Here is an 11035-nt window from a genome sequence, read left to right as displayed (position 1 = left end):
TGGGGAGCTTTTCATATGACTGAGGGGACAGATGTGGAGACCTTAGAGTCTGAAGAGCAGAGCCATCTCCTCAGGTTTGTGGATGGCAAGACCAGTTTTGAGGTTTTTTCATTGAATGGTATCCTGTGCGTGCAATTCCCTCTTCTGGTTGTCTTTCTCCTCAGTGTTCTCAAAGCTTTTGCCTGATTGAAGGGAGGTGGCTGCTGTAATCTGATGCTGAAAGGGATATGTATAAAGTGAAAATCCATAGAGACCTCAAATGTTTAAACTGAACATCAAAAAGCTCTAAATGTATTCTAAACCTCACATTTTTATTGAAATGAAGGGCGCTTAATACAATGTAAGCAGCAACCCATCCATATTGCAATTCACCACAAAGAACAGGAGGGTATTCACTGAGAAGTTACAACTTAAATCTAACACTTTGATTTCTAATATTATAATTTCAATGCAGACAACTTTAAAACTTTTCCAAACAGGTATTGAGAAGTGCCAGGTGACATGCAATCTGACCATATGATGAACTCAGAGATTTTAGTAGGCCTGCTGGTTCAGCAACCTGTGTCTCAACTAATTAAAGTTGATGATTAAAGGCACTGCATTGCAACAAACTTGCAAAATATATGAGACAGATTTCCACTCTGCTCCACCATGTCTTTCTTCTGTTCATCACAAGCCCAGGTTGTGTGAAAGTAGATGCAGCTCAGGGAGTCATCTAGTGGCTGGAAAATAGACATCTCATCACACAGTGTGCCTCTCATCTTGACAAAAAAAGTAAATACTGCTATTGCTCCTGTTTGCTTCTGTTATTTGTGCCGAGTTTACACAGCTGGGACAACTGCAACCTGGAGAATTTCAGATTCTATTCCTTCTCTTGCCTCAAGGGAACACTTTATTAAATTCTAATCTCTGTGCAAATTTACTGAAGGCCTTAATTGGGAAACACTACAGTTGCAAAGACGTAACCGACAACCTAATTGGGGCTTAGAAAGTTTACATTCCAACTGATGATGCCTGAAGTGGGAAGAATCCAGTTTGCTTTTCAAACCTTGTTTGCCCCAAAAATAAACATGTTGGCACATACAAATGAGGTTCAGTTTGATCCCATGCAAGCAAGGTGGGCCCAAGCTGGTAATTCCAGTAGTTTTATGGGTTTACCTAACCCTTTATAAAGGTGCAATCTTAAATGGTTTCATAATCTGGTATGTCGACCCTGTTTCAGGTCTGAGGAGCATATCAAATCAAATGCTATAGTTAAAAAAACGCAATATCTTATCTGGGTTAGAACATCTACAGCTGCTATTCAAACAAGAGTCTGCGATGCATTATAAGAAATTCAGGATGAGGAGATGCCAGAAGAAATTGGTTTAGAGAAGGACAAAGGGGATGACAAAGACTGTATGTGTGCAAGGGGGTGGACAGGCAATGAGTTTCCTATAGATACTTTCTAGAAATGGGAGAAACAATATTATTGCTTATGTTCCGAATTTCTATCTGGAAGGTTTTGCATCAAATTAAATGTCTTCATCTTATAGCAAAAGCCTCTATGTATTTAATTGTACATTTCAAGCTGTTCTTCATCATTGCCGCAGCAGAGTACTGCATCAATATAATTGAAAAAAAAAAACCTCACACTTCATAAACATCAATAACCAAAGAAGGTGACCTATATAATAAAAGAGGGCAAATCTGATGATTAAAATGCCTGGGTCAATAAAAAGACTGGGATAAGGGCAGTTGCAGTAGCGATGCCAGCAACTCCCCACAGGGAAGGAATTCCATAACTGGGGTGCCACAGCTGAGTAGGTTCTGCCCAGTGTTGGCACACACCATACCTGAGTGTGCAGAGCTTCCCCTGTCATCTTATGCCATGGGCAGGCTGGCATACAGATGGAGACCCCTGGAGCTATTTGGCCCCAGTTGTCTAAGTCTTCAAAGGTAGGTGGCAGCGCTTTGAATCAGGTTTGAAAATAAGGAGGCAGCCACTTCAGGTTACAGTTCTGGTCACCACATACAGCAGTAGCTGAAATTCCTGGGTGATCTTCAAGTACAGCCTCACAATAATGCACCTGGGACTGGAAGACACCAGAATATGGCGATGGTAATTGGCTAAAAGTCAGAAAAGAGAGAGAGAAATAATCTGATACTTTTTATGATGAAAGAAAGTAAAATGCAGATTATGATGCAGACAAAAGTATTCATATTAGTGCTTGTTATCGTATATAAAGAAGTCAGGTATGTATAGTAAGGGAGCCAGGTTTGATCTCCATGCCCATTGTAAGCTGGCTGGGTGGGCAATGGGATAGGTTTGGCATGGCAACCCTCAGCTTGGTATTGAATCTGGGGTAGGTGCTTGTACCTTGTTACTAGCTAGTCCTGGCACTGCCAGCCTGAGACTGGGGACAGGTGTTTTCACAGAGCTGAGCAGGAGATCAGATTAAATGGGAGCGCAAACTGATACACTTTAAAACAAAATGTCCACATTTAACTATTAATCAAATCTATATGTGTATTAGTATATCTCTTTTAATGTGTGTGCATGTTTAGAATAGCCTATTGCTTATACTGTGGTTGCATACACATATATGTGTTAAGAATTGTTGGAATGTAAAAAAAATATTATTTAATATATACTGCGTCCACTTAAATATCTTAATATTTGTTTTTAGGATGTATTTTAGTCTTGGTTTTTAATTCTCTTGATTTTGCTAAATGGAGTACTAGATTGGACAGAGATTACTCAGATAATCCATTCTGAACAAGATGGTTTATGAAGGGATTCAATACAATAGATCACTGTTTTATTTTGCAACATTTAATTCAGTCTATGGATCCTCAAAATTGATGTTTGCTGTCTTTGATGATCTTTCACCAGCATTAATTTGATAAGCAAGACTTTTCTATGGGAGAAATTGCAGGCCACAAACAGGCTTAGACTAATTCTAATAATTCTAATTTTAATTCAAATGAGCATTACAGCCATACAAGTATTCAAGTAGCTACAGACTCTCTGAGCACTTGGACAGAAGAAATCACAGCTTTCAGAGGGATTAGACAAGAGTGTTTGTTAGCACATATTTATTCAGTTTCTACATTAATGTATCACCGATAGACTCTTTGCCTTCTGTCCTATGTCCAGAAGACTATATAAAAACTATATCCTCTTATATGCAGATGATATGGTCTTGTGAAACTCTACACAGAGACAGATGCATCAGTATGGAGGAAGCTGGATACTTATTGTAGATCTGAACTTATATAATTAATTATGATAAAATCTAAAATTATGCTGTTTGCACAGATGCTCCCTTGACAATCATTGCATTGTACAAGGTCCATCACACATGTATTTTGGTATGCATTTCTCAGAGGTTGTGTTCTAGAAGCCATGCAAACAAACTATTATCTTGGCTGGTCCTAAATTGACAAAAGCTTGTTGCAACTTCTCCAGAACTCAGAGAGGCTATTTGTTTAACCCAGCACTGAAAATATTTGAGCAGAAGATCCTAGCACTAATTCTGTATGGTATAGAAATCCGGGGGTTGTGTAAAACAGACTATCTGGAAATTATGCCAAATAAATTTCTAAGAGGCATTTAACCCCTCATCCTAGCATTCTAGCTGCTCTTGTTCATGCTGAAATACAGCTACCATCAATGTCTCTCAGAGTAAGCAAGGGCATTTTCTTTTATCAGAAGAGCTTAATTTGCCTGGCCACTATTTGGCTAAACTTTGCTATCTAGAACAGAAGAGCAGAGGTGGTTAGATTTCTTTGCACCTGAAAAACTGTCCATTTTTCTCTTTTGTTGGCTTCCTTTCATCGAAGTACTTCTAGGGTTAATAATAATGATGGGTTGTACTTGCAGGATGCTAATAAATATGTTGGAACCCTTCAACAAACAGTATTTAGCAGGTGGCACAATCTTTACAAGGTTCAGCTATTTTTCTAATTAAGTATCTAAATTCTTTGATTCATGTGGAGCTAAGGAGGGCATTTATGGAATTACACTTATGCACATTTGGATGCCAGATTTATAAATGTTCCCTGTTTTAACATTGTGCATATGTGGATTTCACAGAAGAGGTTATTCTTCTGTCTCTCTTTCTCTCTCTGTGCATGAGTGCACCCATGTGTAAATTGTATGCCAATCCCAGGAAGAGATTTCCTGTACCTTTGCTGGGAGGAATATCTGATAGAACTTGACTGAGCATATATATAGGCTACTTGTAGATCAGTGTTCTTATATAACTAATTAAGTAGCCTTATTTGTAGTGGCTGCTAAAAAGTTTAGTACAAATGCCCCCAAAACTGTTATTGTAGTTTATGTGCATGATGGCTTATTCAACCTTTTTCTTTGTGTTACTCTGCCTTTTAATTGTTGTAGCAAATTGTAAGAATTTATGGTTGTATACAATTAAATCAACCCTTTTCTTTAAAAAAAAGAGACTGCACTGATAAACTAGATACCAACAAATTTAAAACAATGGACTGGCCATTGTGTAGCTGCACCACTGCCCTCTGGTGGGTGGAGTCAAAACTGTCTGTATCTGGGCAGGAAGCAGTGATGGAGAGTTTCTGATGATCAAAGAGTTGGGACTTGGCTTTAAGAGTGGAAGAAACCACATTCTCTTTTTGTGTTTGCTTTCTTTGACAAAGTCATGGTATGTTTGCAGCAGAGTGACAACCATGAAGTTCTACACTGATTTGCTACAATACCAAATAAGCGAAAGAGTACTTAAAGGGAAACATAAGAAGCTAAAGAAAGAGTCAGAATCAGGAGGGGGGAGGAAAGGTCTTAGGAAGATGAAAGGATGTTGGCATTAGGGGGACAAAAATAAGGAGATAAAATAGAACATGAACAATACTCCGTATTAAAAGAGACTTTAAAAAGAAGAAAACTGGCTAAAAGGTTGCACAGACAGAAACACAAATGAAAGTTCAACAGTGTTTGTGGCAGGCTTGATTTATGGTTTATTTTGAAGGTATTATCGTTTATAGGTGACTTTTCTCACTTACTTTTGGTGAGAAGTTTGCATTTGTGGAAGTGACAGCACAAGCCTTCCTATGCCTGCTCAAAAGCAAGTCCTGTTGAGTTAGATAGGACTTGCTCCCAAGTGCATATATATAGGATTGCGACGCAAGAGGTGTACAAGCCGGTTCTCATTGCTACCCCTGTCTGAGGCAGCCTCAGGAAGAAGTCCACCTGTGTTCCTTCAGACCCATGGTGATGTGGCTGTGGTGAGCCATGGGATTCATAATATGGAGATGTGTGGCACCGTGATGCATTACATGATTATAAACTACATACATAAAAATATGTGTACACAGAATAAATTTTCATGTGAAACCTCACCTGTGATTACATAAACATGTTGCTTTTTCCCCAAGGAAATAACTTCATTTGGGTTAAGTTTACTCATCCCTACTAGAGACTGGTCATCCTCTGTGGCTTGAACAAGAAATGTAATCTCTTTCACCATGTGGTGTCCACCTTTAAATTCCTACATTGTCTTCCTGCTTAGTTCAAATCCAACACAAAATCCTGGTCTTGAACTTCAAAGCCCTCCTTGTCTTCTTTCCTCAACATATCCTGGCCATGACCTTTCCTTCATCATCAGCATCCTCAGCCATCTAAGCATCTACTGCTACCTCAAACTTCTTGTCCCTCTGTCCTTGGACGGACTTTTGTAAGTGGCTAGCAGGCTTGTCAATAACATGTTCTGGAGGGGGCAGTGGGCTCTCCTGGCTTGACCTGGGACTGGGGAGAGGGCAGGGAGTGGCACAATTCAGCAGAGTTCAGCTCTGCCTCCTCATGTGGGTGCCTCACACTGCTTCATGCGCTGTTCCAGCGCTGCAAGCAACAGAATCACCATTGCCACTGCACTTCCAACTCAATTCAGTTTGCTGGGTATTTAAGTTAAAAAGGTACGTTTTTTGTCCTTGTGATATTGGTGGAGTGCAGTGATTTTCAGGTAGAGTTCACCGAAAGCTTAGAAAGAAAACAACGTTTTGGCAGGAATGCTAGCAGACTGGCATAGTTCTAATTTTGCATAGCTCTAATTCCCTGATGTGTTTTCTCTGTGTTGAGTTCTGCTTAATAGGTCTGGGGGTGATTTCTTCAATGTGTTGATCTTTTCTTCTTTCTTGTGCTGCTTCAAAGTGAATTGCTTTTGGAAATAATGATGCACAATCACTGCTAGGGAAAACAACATGAGTTTGCACAGAATTGATGGCCTTATGAATGAAACTACAAGCAGTTCCATTGCTGCCTCTCATTCTTCTCCAGAGCTGGTCCAAGACATTTTGCTTCCTGAGCAAAGCAGCAAAATGCTGACCCCTTCCCTGTTCACACATCAAAGCCAGTTGGGCTAGAAGTTGAATCTGGATTCAACACTGGGAATAGGATAGCGTTTCACCCAAAGCAGCAGACCCAAGTTAGGAGACTCAGGTCAGGTTGTAAGGCAGGCACAGGTCTGTCCACAAACAGTGAGGAAAGCTCAGAGCATTTAGAAGGAACAACTTGGAGGTTGCCTCCATGGTCTGCCAGCATCTGCTGCCTGATTGCCTCCTTTTCCCTAATGGTACAGCCAGCCCTGTTCTCTTCAGTGAAACTTCAAATCTGGATCATTCTCCAGTATCCTGTGCTTGGCTTCCTGCTTCAGCACTTATAAAAGAGGGCAGTACAATGCACAGCCAAGCTTTCTTTTTGGGGCTAGAGCAACACATCTCTCTCTTTAAGGGGCTGGCTTGTGGGTAGAGATAGAACATTCAGTGCCAGCCGGGAAGGCTGGAGAGGAAGACACAGGGGGCCCAGATCAGTGCAGCGGTGCCTGACTGCTTTCTTCTATCTCTCCTAGACCCAAAGGTAGCTGAGCAATAGGCTCTCTGATCCCCGATTACAGCAGGGAAATCCATGACTTGGCAGCTCTTATGACTCTGGCATCTGTCCAAAAAATGTGGAAAACTCAGGAATTCCATGCAGCAACACTAGACAGGGTTTTTTCCTGCCCTCCAGGCAGCTTGCACAATGATTGTCTTACTTAAAACACTGCATCATCTGAGAGATACATCAACCGGGGAATTGCTCTGTCTAAGATGAAGTGGTGATGGTTGTTGAGAAATGGCCAATTCCATGTTTCAGCAGGTACCAGAGCAATCATCTAGCAGGACATTAATTCTGTTAACACTTAGGCCACCTCTGTGTGCTGCTTTATTCTCTGTGTGTTGATGCAGTGCAGGCCATAATGCACGAGGGCTTTGGCCAACACTGGTCTAAATGGCTGACAAGGATGTCTATGGAACAAATGCAGTTTGCATTTCAGTTTGCAGGTGGCTGGCTTCCCACATGGGTTCCTTCCAGAGACAAGCTGCCTAATGTGGAGTAATGATGAATGCATAAAAGAAATGAAAAACACACTAATGATATGGGAGAAATTAATTTGCCTGATTTTGCACTTTTGAACCGTGCAAACTGAAACCCAGTTATAGTTCAAAATTTGCAATTTTCAAAATTTTGCAATGATGTTCTTCAATAAAAAAATGCACACAACACGTCATATGTCCTGTCAGAGAAAAAATGGAGGCATAAGTGCTTAGCTCTTCAAACCCCAAGTTTCTAGTCATTGGTAATGGCAATCTTTATGTACTCCTCTCCCTTGACAGAAGGCAACAAGGACATGGGAGCAATACAATAAGGTACAAAAACTAATGAATGTTTGGATATACAGCTGACTGCTCAGAATACCTCAGTGAGGAAGAAGGAACTGACATGACAAAGGGTGAGCTGGAAATCTAAAAGGGAAGGATTGATTAACAAAGTAGCTGCAGAAACTGATGTATTCATATTTAGGGCAGATCAACCAGTTGATTGGACTACAGTGAAGAAATTCCCTTCTATAAAGATGACCTTACACTCGATCTCAGTGCAACTTGCAAAAAGGTTAAATACTACAAATGAGGCTATGAGCCCAGGCCTTGCACAAGAACTGAAAATATAAAAATTCACAAAGATAACTAGGGAATTTCCAAATGACATTGGAGGAAAAGGAACACAAGTGATCGTCACAATGTTAGGATCTGAGGAAAGAAAGACATAGTGGAGTTCTTAATGAAGTGGTCAACAGCTCTGAATTTAGAAAGCACAATCAAAATGGATGCTACAGGGAAAGCACACAGAATGCCAGGATGAAAAACCAATAGAGGGTGGCCAACCTTGAGACATAATATTATGCTCTGAAAAGTACTGCCTAAAAGAAAAATTCTTCCAAGAGCTACAAAACACCCTTATCTCCGATATAAAGGCAGAAACCTACAAATCTTTCAACATATTAGTGCAGGCACCCTGCAGAAAGATGACCGTTTAAACCGTATACTGAGAAATTTAGGGAAGCAGAAATTCTGTACCACTTTCCTTTCCAGCTAATAACAAAATACAAAGGTAGGTTCCTTATAGCCACCACAGAAGGGAGACATTTGCTGGGTTCACACATCATGGCAAGCAATCCTGTGTTGTTTCCAGGGTACATGGTTTTTTTGCCTGGATGTTCCTGACAGATGATGAAGTAGTTTCTATGCTAGCATGGTTTCCATCCTCCTTGCTTAGTCCTCTTGCTTTTGGCACATATCTCATCAGTCACTGTATCAGAAATTCAATCTCATGCTGGGTGGCTAAAGCAGCAGCTGCTCTTTCTAGCAGACTCTGTGGTAGCTGCACACCAAGACTGTGCAAACTGTGAAGCTGGGTTTAGATGATCAGAGATACCACGGTGAAGCATGGGAACTGTAGAATAGACAGTTGCTTTCTACTGTGATTTTTAAAAACTAAACGTACCATGCTGAAATACCTTGATGGGGTTAAAATAATATGACAGACCATGCTGTGCAAGAAACCACCATAGCTTGTCATCTTGTATGAATCCACCAGTTAGCACTCCCCAGCTTGGAACCCTCTGACTTGGACTCACTTGATAATGAAGACCCACTGTCCTAAGAAGATGTAGAAGCTGAATGGAGAACAAAAGAAAAGGAGAAAAATGGCAAACCAAGGCAACTGGAACCAGTGGAGAACCATGACCCATCAGAAGAGATTGCTCCAACCGTAGCAGCCTAAATATCACTCACAACAGTAACAGTGGATTTCCTGCATTGACAAGCACAATCCCTTCTTACACAAGCAGTTGTCCAGCTGGGGCACATTCACTGACTCACTGACTCATAAATTTATAGGCCACTGAATAACCCAACAGGGCTCTCTAAGCAGTATAGAACAATAAAATATACATGACTCATATGCTCATTTATGGGATCAGGTAATATAGGAAAATGGAGGAGGAATATAAGGGAGAAGAAGATTAATACAGGGTTGTTATATAAAGTTCAACACAAGCTGGATTAACAACTGGAGCTGTGGAACAAGGACTTATTACATGAAAGAATGGAGATATGGGGTACAATATACCGCCACCCCACAAAATCCTACTATGGTTACAGGGAAGGAATTTGCCTTTACAAGCCTAGTGGAACTAGTGAAGCAATGCAACGTGATCTGCAAAGTTTAAAGACTGCCTGAGAAACTCTTCTGCAGTGCGAAATGGACAATGGCACTTTGAACCTGACTTTTAGGCCTATCTCCATGAATGTGAAAGAGTTAAGAGTCAAAACAACACACCAGATGGCATTTCATTACAACTAAGCTTCATCAGACTGACTCTTCCCTGTTCCCTCTTTGCTGGATGGCATGTGGAACTGCTGGGACTCCATTCCATATTCACTGGGACAGTCCTCAGGGTCAGTGTGTCTGGTCCGGAGCATCTAAGCCGATTTCGGAAATTGTTGCTTGTTTCTTTGCTCCAGAGCTCCTTTTAGCACTGCTGCCTCTTGTAGATAATACAAGAGGCAATCTTTTATGATGTGAGATAGCCCTGTTTTGTTGCAAATAGCGAATGTAGAAGTAATAAAATACCGGGAAGCAGGTGCTGGCTATATGATGTGGGGCAGCTTTTCTAATATCTGGAAAACTGCACTTTCAGAGAGAAGAACCCAGCATGGCAGGATTTTAAGAGGGGTGGCCAAACATAACCACTTCATGGAAAGGTGGTTTCCTTCATTGCTTTTGTTAACACAAAGGGTGCCTGTAAGCCTCCACCTCGCCAAATCAAATTAAATAAGGGGTGCTCAAAGAACATTCTATTGTTAAAGTAACTCAGAGAGGAATGAAAACAGTGTCCCTTTATTTTTGCTTGAATAGTTGATTTTCATGGCATTTTTTAAAAAATTAAGCTTATTATTCAATGTGCATTAAATAAAATGTTTCGGTTTTTTAAATAAAGAATGTAAAATGTATATTAGGGAAAGTAACATCCAAAATATATTATGCTAGACAAATTGCTTGCAAAATGTGTATATTAGGTAAAAATGTACACACAAATGCCTGTATTAGAGAAATGTGTACAAACAGGCTGATACGTTTTCATGCAATTTTTTAAAAATTCCAAAGTATGGAACAAATTAAACTTATGACTAGAGAAATGCTCATAGTTCTAGATGAATTTAACCTGAGTTTGGAAAAAATAATAAAAGGAGAGAAATGGAAACTGATAGATTCATCCATCCCTATATTATATATGAGGATATGCCTGATTCTTTGGAGCAACGAGGCAGCTTTGCAGTGCTGGGGTAGCTTCCTATTCTGTGTTACCTTTGCTGAGGAGGCAGAGAACTTATGATGCCTCCAGCAGCAAGTCTGGATTACAGAGTCCTATGTGGGGGTCAGAGAGGGGAGAGCTGTTAGCAAGGATTTTCACTATCAGAATGAAAGCTTTAGGATTTCCCTTCACTTCAAAGAAAAGATGCCAACAGAAGCACATCTTCGCCTTGTCACATTGGTAGGCAGAGGCAGTATTAGCATCATTGACATGTAAGCAGAGGAAGCCAGGGGCTCAGAACTGTGGTTCCACGCTGTCATAAACTCACAGGGAAAATTTCAAAGCATTGCACCAAGACTCAGCCATGCGACTCCCATTGACTTATGTATTAG

Source organism: Varanus komodoensis, unplaced genomic scaffold, assembly GCF_004798865.1.
Source record: "Varanus komodoensis strain SLA01 unplaced genomic scaffold, ASM479886v1 scaffold1, whole genome shotgun sequence".
NCBI classification, from domain to species: Eukaryota; Metazoa; Chordata; class Lepidosauria; order Squamata; family Varanidae; genus Varanus; species Varanus komodoensis.
The sequence above is the reverse complement of the archived record's forward strand: the minus strand, read 5'-3'. Positions refer to the sequence as shown.